We start from the raw sequence: 13,385 nt of genomic DNA on the forward strand, positions 1-13,385 counted from the left end.
GACTGCACAGCCTGTCCCAGCTACCGACTCGGGATCTTATTGCACAAAAGCATTTCTTAACGGCTAATCTAAGCCTCCCTGGCCATGATTCAAGCCGGGTTTTTTTTTTTTTTTTCTCCTATCTCCTGTACATGGAGAAAACATACCCCGCTCTTGGCAGAGCTCAGAGCTCTTGGCCCATGTGGCCAGCACAGCATGGCTGGAGATGGCCCTGGATGCTGTCAGTGGCCCCGCCGGCTGTGTGGCCTCAGTCCCTGTGGACCTGGGGCAGAGGGAAACAACCCCAAGCGCTGTCTGGAGCAGCAGGAAATAATCTCCTATCATGGAAAGGAGAGAGAGGGGAAGAGGCATGTTCAGAGCAGCAGATAACTCAGCCAGTTGGCACTGCTTAAAAATGAGTAATACCTATGTATTACCTAACTGCCTCGTGCCAGCTAAAAACCCACGGAGCAGAGCCAGGGGAAGAGGGAGTCCATTGCTCTGCAGTTGTCAGCAAGAGTGTCCCAGTCCCCTCTGAAGCCAGGCATCACCGTTGATGGCAGTTGCTCCCTCTGGGCACGAGGCTGGTTTCCACCAGCAGCACTGGTTCTGTGCTCCGCGTCAAGCTGTGGTTGTCCAGGGATGGAGCTGCACCATGATGGTCAGCAGAGACATCAAAGTTGGCTTCTTAGAACTTGGAAAGATCAGTGTGAGCTTGCCAAGGGGAGCTCCAGAGATCCTAATTACTGCACCCAGCACTTCATCTAGGGCCTTTCATTCCCCTCAAAGCGCTTCTACCTGGGCACCGGTCCAGCAAGCGCTTCATTTGCAGACATCTGCCCTGTTACAGCAGGGATGCGCATCAGCGCCTTTGAGGATTTCGTTAGCAGAGGAGAGCAGAAGTGACTAACCACTTTAATATCACCTGGGCTGCCGGAAGCAAAATGGGTCAAAAGAGAGCAGGGGGAGCATCGGTTCTGAGCAGGACTTGTCCCAGTCCTATTCTGTACTGGGCTTCAGTATCAATAAAATAATGATAAATAAAAATAAATAATGATAAAATAATGATTTTTTTTTTTTACCCCCAAGCACTCTCTTCATTCTGTTTAAAGGCTATTTCAAAAGAATTCGTAAACACCGAGTGGAAAATGTTACACAGGTGAAAGGAAACAAAACCTGCTTAAAATGACCACTGCTGCAGGCAGGAGGTATTGGCAGTGCACACACTGCCTGCCCTCGGGCTCACCGGGTTGGCTGGGCCAGCTGATGCAGCTCCTCTCCCCAACAGTGCCATGATGAAAACAAAACCAACAAAGGGGCAGCCCAGGAGAACAGGGCACGGGACGAGTACCAACTCAAGTCCCGCTATTTGAGAAGGACTTGCCAGACTTTGCCTTGGACCAAAATGGCCACAGCTCGTGTCCCCATCCCAGGTGTGATACCCATCAGAGGGCAAAATGTGGGTCCCGTAGGATACAACCCTCCCCACTGTCCCAGCCCTTGAATGGGCAAAGCAGAGCACCACCCATCATCCCACAGCAGGGATGTGCTGCGGGACCAGGGCGGCACGCGGGCTGCCAGACGTTCATGGTTATATCAGTGCTGCTTGCAATCCTCTTTTTTAATCTTCTTTTTTCATTCCACTCTGCTCTTGCCCCTCACCCCCCGTGGTTTAAAGTTTTCACATGAAAATATGCGAGTTGTGACTTGCGGGTAGCGAGTCGGGGCTTGTGAGGAAAGCTGGGAGGGAGGAAAAGAAAGAGCGATCTGCTCCAAGTGCCAGCAATTGTTTTTATCCTTTCCAGATGAAGGAAAAAGATCATGTTATTTGTTCAGCATAAAGTTCCAGATTTTCAGGAATGAAATCTGAGAGCAACATGTCAACAGTCTGTCTCGAGAGCTGGGGTGGATGGCGGCCTTTGTGCTCCCAAACACCAGCGGGGCCAGTACGCTCGGCTGCGGAAAAAAAAGGCTCCATTCTCACACTCTGAAGTGGTGGCATTAGATATCAGCAAGATAATGGGCCCAGGGCCTAGCCCTATTTCTGCTCCCAACAGAACGGCCCCAGGCAGCTGGCTTTGATGTGCTCATTTATTTGCCTTTTCTTTTCACAGATGATATTTTTAACCGATATTGCGGTTTGGGCATAGATTGGGGAGAAAGGGGGGGGAAAAAAATGAAAGTCATTTTATTGCAATGGCTGATCAGGAGGGAAAAAAGGAAAAAAAAGAAAAAAAAAAAATTCAGCCATTCGTTACCCTGCAGGTCAATGTTTCCTGCTGTAAATCAGCTGGGACCCAGCGGTCTCGCAGCTGGAGGGAGATCCCACACCAGCCCGGGGAAACATCGAGGGCTGAGGCCAGCCGGTGCCAGGGGCTGCACATCCCATGGCCCCGAGGCATTTGCACTTGAATCCCAGGGGAAAAGGAGGGAGATAGCGGGGTCGGGGAGGTGGCCAGTGGCGAGATTCAGCCGGGGCTGATTGATGTGCGGGGCGGCGTGGGTGGTCCCGCGCCACAGGGCCAGGAGCGTGCCCCACACGAGATGGGGATGGTGGGAGCAGCCACTGCCCCTTTGATGTGCTGCCCCGGCTGTCCCCGCCGCGGAGGCACCGAGGGCTGTGTGGCGAGGCCGGCTGCCCCGCACGCTTCCATCCCCTGGAAGTCCAGCCCGTGGGTTGGGAGAGCCAACGGCCTCCAGTCACATCCAGGACAGGATGAGGCAAAAAAAAAATAAAAGAAAAGAAAAAAGGGCATGAAATGGAAAAAAAAAAAAAAGGAAGGAGGAGAAGAAAGGACTTTTCTCACCTCCTCTTTCCAGAGTCCACGTGGGAGCAGTGCTCAGCATCCCCAGTGCAGAGGATGAGAACCCCCCCAGGATGACCAGTGTGGGGCTGGGCACTGCCCCACGTCCCCTTCCCCTGGGGAGTAACTTTGGGGGGTGATGAGTCTGCAGAACAGCAGCCGCACAGCCCTTTGCTGGGGGATGTGGCATCCTGGTGGGTGTTAAAGCCATGATTTGCACCCCCTTGGCTCCACCTCGGTCCAAAATGGCAGGTCCAGGGATCTCACCTCCGAGCTGCACCCATGTCTCTGTTCTGAAAGTGCCTGCGTGCAAAACCGTCATCTCTCCTCCTTGCAACACCATCCTGCTCCCCCCAAAACAACCAGCCCCCACGGAGCCCGTGGTACAGATGCTCACCACAGGCTCTTGTACGAGGGGAAAAAACCATTCAGCAGTTTTTTGTATTAATGACGGAGCAAAAGTTCCCCATGGAAAATTTCATTCTGACTTACAACATCTTTGTTTCGGTTGAGAAAGCGAAGCATCAGGTAGCTGTGTGCTCGCTCCTCTTCAGCGACACAGGTCTGAAAGTAACCTCAGAGGTGCTGAGCTCTTACAATTTAGGTTTCACAACACTTAATGTTAAGTGCCCAGCACTTGAAATTGTTGTCTCAGCTCTTTAAAGAGGGTTTTTTTTTTCAAGTCCCACGGCTGCAGTGGGAAAACTGAAAACTCACACCCAAAACATGCAAAACCAGATGGCAGGAATGGAACTCAAAATTAATTATTTCTTAATTTAAAAATTCTTTTAAATTTAATTTGGTTTCTAAGGCAGGCCTGGCTGCCTTGGAGCCTCATTCACCAGCTCATACACTGCTGGGATGACGATACCATGACATTTACAATGACACCGGCTCCTGTGGGTGGTTTTTTCCAGAGCCTGTAAGCCAGCACACATGTCCCAGAGACATAGACACACTCCCGAGTCACTTAAGCCACATCTCGACTGCAGGACCCGGCTCAGGATGGGCTCCTCTGCCACAGGGACACAGTGCAGCTACTGCCTGTGTCTTGCCAGAGATGGGTTGTGCACACAGGAGGCTCAGCTTGGACACTGGAGGCGAGCTGTCACACGCCCCAAACCCCACCATCACCCCTGCCCCGCTGTGCCCCGCTGTGTCCCACCTCTCCCTCAGGCCATGTCCCTTCCTCTCCATCCCCAGCCCTGCAAGCTTGCCCTCCTCTCCACAGTGTGCCCAGCCTGCAGCTGGATGGGCTGCGGAGGCAGCCTGCTCCCAAAACGGGCTCACCGAAGGTGAGGTGAAGCAGGGCTGCTTTACCAGCTACCCCTCCTGCCTCAGCACCCCTCCATTGTTTGGTGCAATGAGCTGTTTCCCCATGATAGCAACTCCATGATAGCAACACTGGGGCTGGGGGATGTTCTCACCCCCAACAGAAGCATGCTTCAAAAGCAAGAGCATCTGGCCTTGCTCAGAGGAGCACATTCAAGTGGAAAAAATATAAAAATGAAGGTTTTAATTAGCCTGGAAATTAGTGTTGGTGCGTACCTGCCCAGGGCACCATGGAAAGGAGGAGGCTGACGGGAAAGCAAGTGCTGAAAAATGACCGGGGGGTGAAGCATTAGCACCTGCCACACCAGGTGAGCACCTCAGTGCTCGTCACACTCGGGAACACCGAGCAAATTAATTTTTGTTTAACACTTTGGCTAACTGTGACTACTGTGGGATGAAGCACCACAAACCGCACAAATCCCTTGGCCAAACACTCCCCAGGGACAAGCAGCACTTGTGGCAGAGACCCCCCCTGAAAGGGGCAGAGCAGGTTTGGCCAGACTGATGCGTCGAGGAAGCACCCCCTCAGCTCTCCCGCGTGCACCAGGCACCCTCCGAAAAACACGCTGGCAATGGCTCGCTCTGACCTTTCTTTGCACCCCAGGTAGCAGCGATTTTATTGCCTGAGCTGTGGCTGCCCCTGCATACGCAGCTGGCTCTCCCTTGGGTTTCACAGGGATAATGGGAACAAGGGGGGGCTCAGGAGTGAGTCCCGGCCAGGCGCTCCAGGCAGCCCTGCAAACCATCCGCACACCCATCCCACGCTGTCAGGAATAAGATCAAGAGCAAACAGCATAGTGTTAACCAAAATGCCATGTGAGGCTGTGTAAAAGAAGTGGTAAAAGCCATCCCAACAGCAGTCGGGGAATCCACTTATCCCACAGACAGGAACATGAGGACCTTGAGTTACTCCTTTAGAGATTGCATTAGCAGGTCAAGGTCACAATGGCCTGGGGCTTCTGCCAGACAGTTGCCAGAGGTGGGGTCTGGCAGCTCATCAGGCAGTGGGATCAGTCTCCTTAAAAATAATTAAATTATCTATATCTTGCCTAAAATGATCATTCTTTAAAGGCTGTAAAAAAAAGTTTCAAGCGAGCAGCAGAGGAACCACACAGAGGTTTGAGTGAGTGTGCAAGATGAGCTACAGAGCAGTTGTTTATTATTATTATTATTATTATTATTATGGTTATTATTATCATGCCGTCACATACAAGGGCTCTCTTTCTCCCCAGGAGTGAGTGACTCTTGTGGCGGTCTCTGCGGAGGGAGGTGACACTGATGCCATCCAACAGCCACACACAGAGCTGTTCATGGTCCCCTCCTTCCCTCAGTGCTCACACCCTACCTGCATGCTGTGCTGAGACCTCCCAGAGCACTCCTGCTTCTCCCTTGACTCTTGTTTAACACTTTGGCTGACTGTGACTACTGTGGGATGAAGCACCACAAACCTCTCCTGCTCTTCCCCCCAGAACTGGGGACATTGGCTTATGCCATCTGCAGCAGCCACTGCCATCTCCCCTGTGTCTGTCACCTGCACCCCCCTTAGCTGTGGCCCCACAGGGGGACAAGTTAGTCCCAAATTCAGTGGGCTTCTCCATTTGTCTCTGGGAAGGACATAAATTATTAGTGGTGAAATCCTTCAGCCTTGTGACACAGCAACAGCATGAGGAGAAGCAGGAGGTCCAGCAATAATTTCTCCTCAAGCATCACTGCAGAGATGGAGCTAGGGCACTGGTAATGAGAGGTCACTTCCACTTCTCTTTTTTTTCTTTATTTTTTTTCCTTCTTTTAAAAACTTTTTTAAACTTTTTTTTTTTTTTGCGGTCGCACATTTGGTGTCTGCAGGGCGGTTTCCGTAAACACAGCACAGCTTATATAATACTAAATAAAGCAGCATGCAAATCCCATCCCCACATTCACAGTCCGCAGACATGTAGTGTTTAAAAGGTGCAAGACCCACGTCTCTATTTATTCTTTCACCAGCAGATACACGGCTGCTAAACATTTGTCTCCAAGCTGTGGGACGCAGCTACCCCGCGCAGCTCAGCTCATTTCCCCATCCGGTCTTTCTGCCTGAGCGCCACGGGTCTGAAGGCAATCCCTGCTAGGTTGATGAAGATTTTCCTTCCCAAAGCAGCCTTTCATTATGGACCCCTGGATAGGTCCAGCCCCCCAGCAGCACCACCGTGGGCTGGAGCAGAGGCTGGAGCCTCGTGCCTTTCAACTAGGTGTTACCTCTGCCACGGCTTAAAAAGGGGGGTCACCATTTCCTACCCCAGGCCTTGGTTTCCCTTGCTCTCTGCAGGAGCATCTCAAGGTGGTGAGAGGGCAAGGACAGTCCCATCCTCCCCCACCAGTACCCCCAGCTTGCGCGGGAGCCAGTGGTTCCTCCCCATGTGAATGACCCCTCCACACCTTCCCACGCCGACTACACCTGGGCCAGAAAGCAGCAGTAGCTGTGGGTCGGGGACAATTTACAGAGCTGCCAGCTACCAAAAGGCAACTGCTGGGCTTGAGCTCCTGGAGGCAAAGGAAAGGTGCAGCCTGCAATGGTGTGGGCCAGCCCAGCTGCCTTGTCCAACCAGGCAAGATGCCACTGGCAGGAGAGTGGGACCGTGATGAAGACACTGACCCCTCCACCCCCTGCAAGGGTTTTTCTCACATCTCTAACCACAGGGTCACCAAAAAGGCTCCAGCGTGGCTCTTACTGCAAGCTGCAAAGTGTGAACCAGCCTCCTGGGAGAGGGTTTCTGTTGCAGAGGGCTGGAGCAGCGCCTTTAGCCTGAGCCCCAGGGAGCTGGGCAGGCAGGCAGGCTGGCCGGCAGCCGCAGGCAGGGCAGCAGAGCCTCTGGGATGGCACCGAAATCCTCCCTCTGCTGTGATGGAGATACAACCAAAGGCACTTGTCACATATCCAGAAGGCACGTGGCTCTGTGTTTTGTGATAGGAAAATAAGCAAGAAGAGGGACTGAAAAGGGAATGTTTCTGTTTTTCCAGGTTTAGGACAGATTTCTATTTTTCCAGGCTCCAGCTTGCATACCTGCAACACAGCCCCCATACACCCTCTGTAAAGCTCCCACGGCTCCCCCCCAGCTGCGAGGCTCCCAGCACCTTCATGGGTGAGAGGGCAGCCATGGCACCCTGCCCCATACCTTGCTGCTCTGCTAAGTGACACCAGAGTCAAATCATGTCCCTACCAATAACCTCAGGGACCGGGACCAGGACACCCCAGGCTCACTCAGCAGATGTTGCCCCTCAGCCCAGTGCCATGGGGAACCGAGACAGGGATTGCTGCATACCCCAGTCCTTAGCACCTCGATGCATCAAGCTCAGAGCCATGCACCTGTGCCTCCCAGTCGCTGGCTCCCCAAAACAAGGAACGCTGGCTGGCGTGAGCACAGGGCAGCACCACCCCATGATCCTTCTATTGCTGTAAGTTGATAAGAGGCAGCAATTCAGGAAAGAGCTCCTGGCCACAGGCACAGAGCAGCCCCCTTGCTGCCAGTAGTCATTTGTTACCAAATCAGTGTCCTCCCGCAGACTCTGTCTGACCCTCTCTGCAATTACCCAGGCCAATTAGCGCCTTTGCTCCTTGGCCAGATAGCATCTCCCTGCTCCTTGCTGCCTGGCCTGGCCCTCCGAGCTACCAGCATCTGCTGGAAGCACTGGCAAGGGCTTCCATGGGCCACTCTGGTTGCAGTGCCCAGCCTGGGCTTGCTCTGATGTGCAGCAAGGTGATGAGCAAGTATTGTGCTGGGGATTTCACACCACCAAGGCTGGTGATACTGGTGTGAAAGCTTTTCTTCCCTTGCTCTCCTGCTTTATCATCCTCACCAGGAGCAGAACAGCGAAGAGCTGGCGGATTGCATGCTTGGCACAGTAAATACCAACTTGCAGCAAGGGTCCTGCTAGAAGGATTGCAAGAAAGCAAGAAACATTGCATCTTGGTGGGCTGGAAATAGCATCCCTCTCCTCTGAGGTGGTTGGGGGAGGCTGTGCACAGCAAAGCCAGCCCTGATATCTCTGTGGCACTGCCACAGCTACCATGCTCGGGAGATGTTTATCACGCACACATTGACAGGCAATAGTGGTGACTCATGCCACGGGTCTGGCACCCTGGGCCAAATCCTGGATCCTTCTGCAGGTTTCAGCTCAGTATTATGAGTCACTTATGCCACCATCCTCCCTTTACTTTTTTTTTTCCGGAAAACATTGTTTTTCCTTCAAATGGGAACAAATACACCCAATACCGGGAATTTTGCTAGATGATAGAGACCAGATGACAAGTTCTCAGAAAATGCTGTCAGCTGCTGAGACTCAGCTTCAAGAGACATCATCCAATGTTAACCATAAACAACAGGGGCAACGAAATGTCTGGCAGATGTTGAAGTGACACGAGATGCCTGTGCTCCACAACAAACCCATTTCACACCACGGGAAAGGTCATCGCTTTAATCCAGTTCTGGGTGGAATGTACACAAACGTCATTCTTCTTAACATCTGTAATTAAACAGCCTCTTGCTTTGCTATCCAGCCCGTGTTTATTTTCCTATTTGCTAACATAGTGGATAGTAATATAATAGGACACTGGAGGGATACAGGCTGCTACAGGTGGGCTTTCAACTTCTTTTCAGTGATTTGCCTGCAAAGAGCTGGATGCAAAGTGTGGTTGCGCTGCTCGGATCCAGCAGTGATTTCCTTTCTGGATGCGCAGCATCTTCACGCACTGAAATAAAAACAGCAAAGAGGACAACTAAAGCAAACAAAAACTGCTGACAGAGATCCCAAAATGTGCTGATTCATTGCAAGGAGTTGTTGAGGTCTCTGCTGGGCTCCTACAAAGGAAGCGACAGCCACTAAACTGGGAGGTTGAGGCTAGATCTGTACTTCTGATATGGAAGAGTCTGGTTTTCAACACTGGTAATGTGCTGGAGCATTTGGGAGGTGTCTTCTCTGTCCCTGTGGCCACTGAGGAACATCTGACATAACCCTGAAGAGTCCATAACAGGGCCCGCCCTTTCCCATGAAGTGCTCACAGGTATCGGCGCTAGCTCCCACCTCGCCCCACGGCGCCCAGGAGGAAAAACCCCACAGCACCAAGCATTTTTTTTTTCCTTGCCAAACCTTTTGGGCCACAGGGCTGGCACGTGTTTCGCGGGGAGCCTTGCAGGGAGCCGGGTGCGATGCCTTTCATGGGAATGCTGTTAGCCATCGGGAAGGGCTGTGGGATACGGCGCTTTGCAGCCGAGAGGCATGGATGTGTACTTCAGATCCTAGCACGCTCTCAGCAAAACAACACCAAGATGTTTATTTTCAAAAGGATACAATGTTTGACAAAATAAACTATATTTGATTAATACCAACTGCTTTTCTGGTTGATTTTTTTTGAAGGCAGTAAATTCACTGACTGTATAAACATGCCAGGGCCACTTCATCTGCCTGTATCAAAATTTTAGTTACCTCATCTCCAGGGAATGTCCTTCAGTAACATTTTGACAAGCTTATTTAGGGGGTTGTTTGTGGGTTTGCTTTTTTTCCCCCCCACTTTTACTTCTTAGCAATGGCTCCCATGAGCGAGCTGCATGCTGGAGCTGAACAAAACCCACCCCTTGTCTTTACATGGAGAGTTTCACTGTGTCCCTAATAGAAAATCCAAATTCCCATGCTGAGGACCAGTGAGCATCCTCCCAGCATGATGGCTTCACCTCATTCCCCTCTGGCTGCAGACTTCATCCCCCCAACACCTCCATGCCTGGCTCCTTGCTAAAGCAACAAATAACACACAAGGAGGATTTCTGATTTTGCTGATGCCCAGCTGAGTCACCCCCAGCTGTGGAGCTCACACTGAAAAATCCCTGGGTTTCTGGGAACAGACACCTGCTTCTGGGGCGTGTAGTGCATGATCTGGTAAAGCTTTAGCAGCGCTTGTCAATCATTAAGCTGCCGTGCTGCTGGAAAGGTCAGGGAAAATCCCACCAAGGCACTCAAATGTTTGGGAATCAAATGATGTTTCTGAGATGCTAACTTAGGTGAGCTAGAGAGCCTGCAGGGCAGGACTCGTCCAGTCCCACCACCGAGCTACATGCTCCAAGGATGGAAGGAGGCATCTCAGCAGCGCACGGGACTGTTTCGAGCATTTTGAGGTCTTTGTGTGGTTTCCTGTATGTTACTTTAGAGATTTATGCACCATCCCGTGTCTGGTTCCCACCAGCAGCCTGCTCATCCCCCTGCTCCCCGAGCTACGAAGACCAGCAGCTGCCAGAAAGCAAGGCAGGAGGCAGTGCAAGGCTGTCACCACCTCCCCTCCTGACACAGAAGTCCCCAGCATGCCCCCTTGCCAGGACCCTGGCCTGTGCCCCAACCGAGCACCCTCCGAAGCCAGGGAGCAGCCAGGAACTGCCCTCTCGGTTGTGGCATCTCCCCTGCCGCACCCATAGCTCAGCACGCAGCAGTTTTCACTCAAAAGCAAATCAAAACACCTGACAGCATGGGATTACGCGTGTCCTCCTTACACAAACCTGCAGGAACAGCCCCGTCTCCATCTGCCATGTTTGCAGCCACGGCTGGTGCTCTCTGCTTCCTCCTTGCAAGGGGGATTTTGTTTCGGTTGGAAGCCCCAGTGAATCCAGTCCCACACCCCTGCTGGGCCGCCGCTCCAGAGTGCTTGAGGGCTTTGCTCATAGAGATGAACGAGCAATTCTGAAAAACACCCTGAAAAGCAAAACCGAGACACTCTAGATTTCACTTCCCAAAACAGCACGAGCCGTAAGCACCAGCTGTTTCTAGCAGCTGTTAAGTGCGTTAGATTATACCATTCCGGCACTAAACTATTAGTCAATTGATTAATGAACTGGGACTTCCCATCCAACAAAAATATTTTGGTTTTAAATTATAATTTGATGCATGGTTAGTATAGAAATACATTACACATGCTAAGCACATGTTTGCATCTCATCACCACCCTCAGACACAGGGAAAGGTGACGGCTTTGCCACCTTTCCAAGGCTGCTTGCAAACCCACCTGCAGATGCAATGGCTTTGCATGCAGTGTGGTGCTGAGCTCCTGGCCACCTCGCTGCTGACACCGGAGTTTAAAGAGAGCTGCAAAACCAGCCAGGAAGCATCAAGGTTAACTGGCAGGGGGTAAGGGCTCAACCACCCGAGACTGGAAACCTTCCCCAAGGTCGCTGGGCCTTTAGCCGGCGCCAGCACAAGGCGCCGAGCCCACGAGGCACCGTCGGGACACGGCGCTGGCAGGCGGAGGGCAGCCGTGCTGCACCGACGAGCCCGTGGCTCCGCGCATGGAGACTCAGGGATCAGAGTCAGCAACAGCTCAGGACCAGCTCTGGGTTTCACTGCAAGGCTAGAAATCATCCAAAAAAATTTTTTTTCCAATTTTCTTCTTCTTTCCCAGAAGCACCTCCGTGACTTAAATCCCTCTGTTGAGCTGCTTTTCTCATTGGCAGAAAACCAGACAGATATTGACTCTGGCCACACGCCTGGCTGGCCGGATAAGGCCACCACCGGCGCTGGAGCCACATCGCCACGTTATCATGGTGCTGTGAGCGCAGCCGAGACGCTGCCCCGGCACCTACCGTCAACTCAAGCTCCGCACCTCCTCCACTCATATAAATATATTATCGTGTATATGATACGCACACTCATTACTAATAGATATACTAATATAAATATATAAAATAATAAAGAAAAATTGAAATAATCTCAACTGTGCGTTAGCAGTTAAACTTGCAAGCCCTGGGACATGGCGTGAAGCTCCAGGTTCACGTGCACAGGGGAGGTGACAGTGCCCATCTCCTGATGGAGACATCCCATCCTACAGCAACACAGGTCACGGTAAGCAGAGGTGGTGTGGAGAAACAAACAGGGATCAATTATTCCTTATTTCTCATGACATGGGAATGAAACACTGCCCAAAACTGAACACCAGCTTTATTCCACCTTGGTGGCCAGGGCATCCCTTGCAAAACGCCTGTTAAAACATGCGCACAAACCCACTGCAGGGGAAAATTCAACAGCTTTTTTTCCAAGTTATAATGTGTTATTTTATAAACTTGGCAGGTAGCAGGCTCAAAGGCTGTTTTTTTGTGATCTCTTGTCATAACAAAGTCTCCAACAAGCATAGCTTTGCTAAACTGCATGCCTGTGCAATGGGAAGCCAGGCTCAGCATGCTACAGAGGGGTCTTCTGCTGAGAAGCATCGCGCTGCAGTGATGCAGAGCGGGAAAACCCGTCGGGCTTTGTGAGACACACAGCAAGGCACAGCCCGCGCCACCTCCCTGAGAGAGAAAGAAAGCACACAGGACTCACACTGCCGAAGAGCCGGTGCCATCATCCTGTCCTGCTGCTTACCTAAGGCAGGAGCAGCACACAGATTATCTCCGACACGGTATTAGAGGTAAGAATGTCCCCACACTGGTATCAGCAATACCTGGCGAGGCAGAGGCAGCACATCATCTCCAAACAAACCCAGAAGCCCGCTCCCACCCCCGGCGCTCCAGGGGGATGAAAGGAAACGATCAGAGGGGAAGAAGCGATGGGAATTCAAGTGGCTCTAATAAAATATTCCCTTTGGTGGAGCAGAGGCTCATGGGCACAGCCAGCTGCAGCACGGAGAGCAAGGATGATGGGGAGAGCTGGGCCAATGTGAGAGCGAAGCAGCAGGAGGATGAAGAAATGCCTCTGCCAGCAATGCTGAGGCCTCTCCCCCACGTCACCACTGTGCCCCGAGACCCCTTCAACCCGAGGGCTCCCCAGCAAGCAGCGATCCTGAGAAACAGAGGATTGCAATTCGGTTTGTGAACATGTAAAACACAAATGCATGTCTCACTGGCATGGACGTGAAAAATCAGCACTTAGAAGAATACCTGTATGGCACCAGGACTGCGCAAACATCCCCAGCGCTCACCCCGATGTGGATGGGACACGAGGGGTCTGAAACCCAGACGATCTCTGACTGTTAACCAGCAGGTCACGCCGGGGCTTAGCCCAGATCTGCTCCTCTCCATCAGGAGCAGCGAATTGGGAGTTAACATCTCCAGGCAGAGGAGCGGGGTGAGCAGCCAGCTCTCCCTCTGCCACGGCTCCTGAAGCACTTCAGGCACTCCCCATGCTTCAGATCAAGGTCAGCCCCACCACTTAGACTGGGCTAAGTTTCCACTCTCCAAACAGTCTGATTGCATGGTTTAGATTTATCTACTTTCTCCCAAACATAGTTACTTTTAAAAAGGACTGAAGCACACAAATATTTAA

Source organism: Strix aluco, chromosome 10 (genome assembly GCF_031877795.1).
Source record: "Strix aluco isolate bStrAlu1 chromosome 10, bStrAlu1.hap1, whole genome shotgun sequence".
NCBI classification, from domain to species: Eukaryota; Metazoa; Chordata; class Aves; order Strigiformes; family Strigidae; genus Strix; species Strix aluco.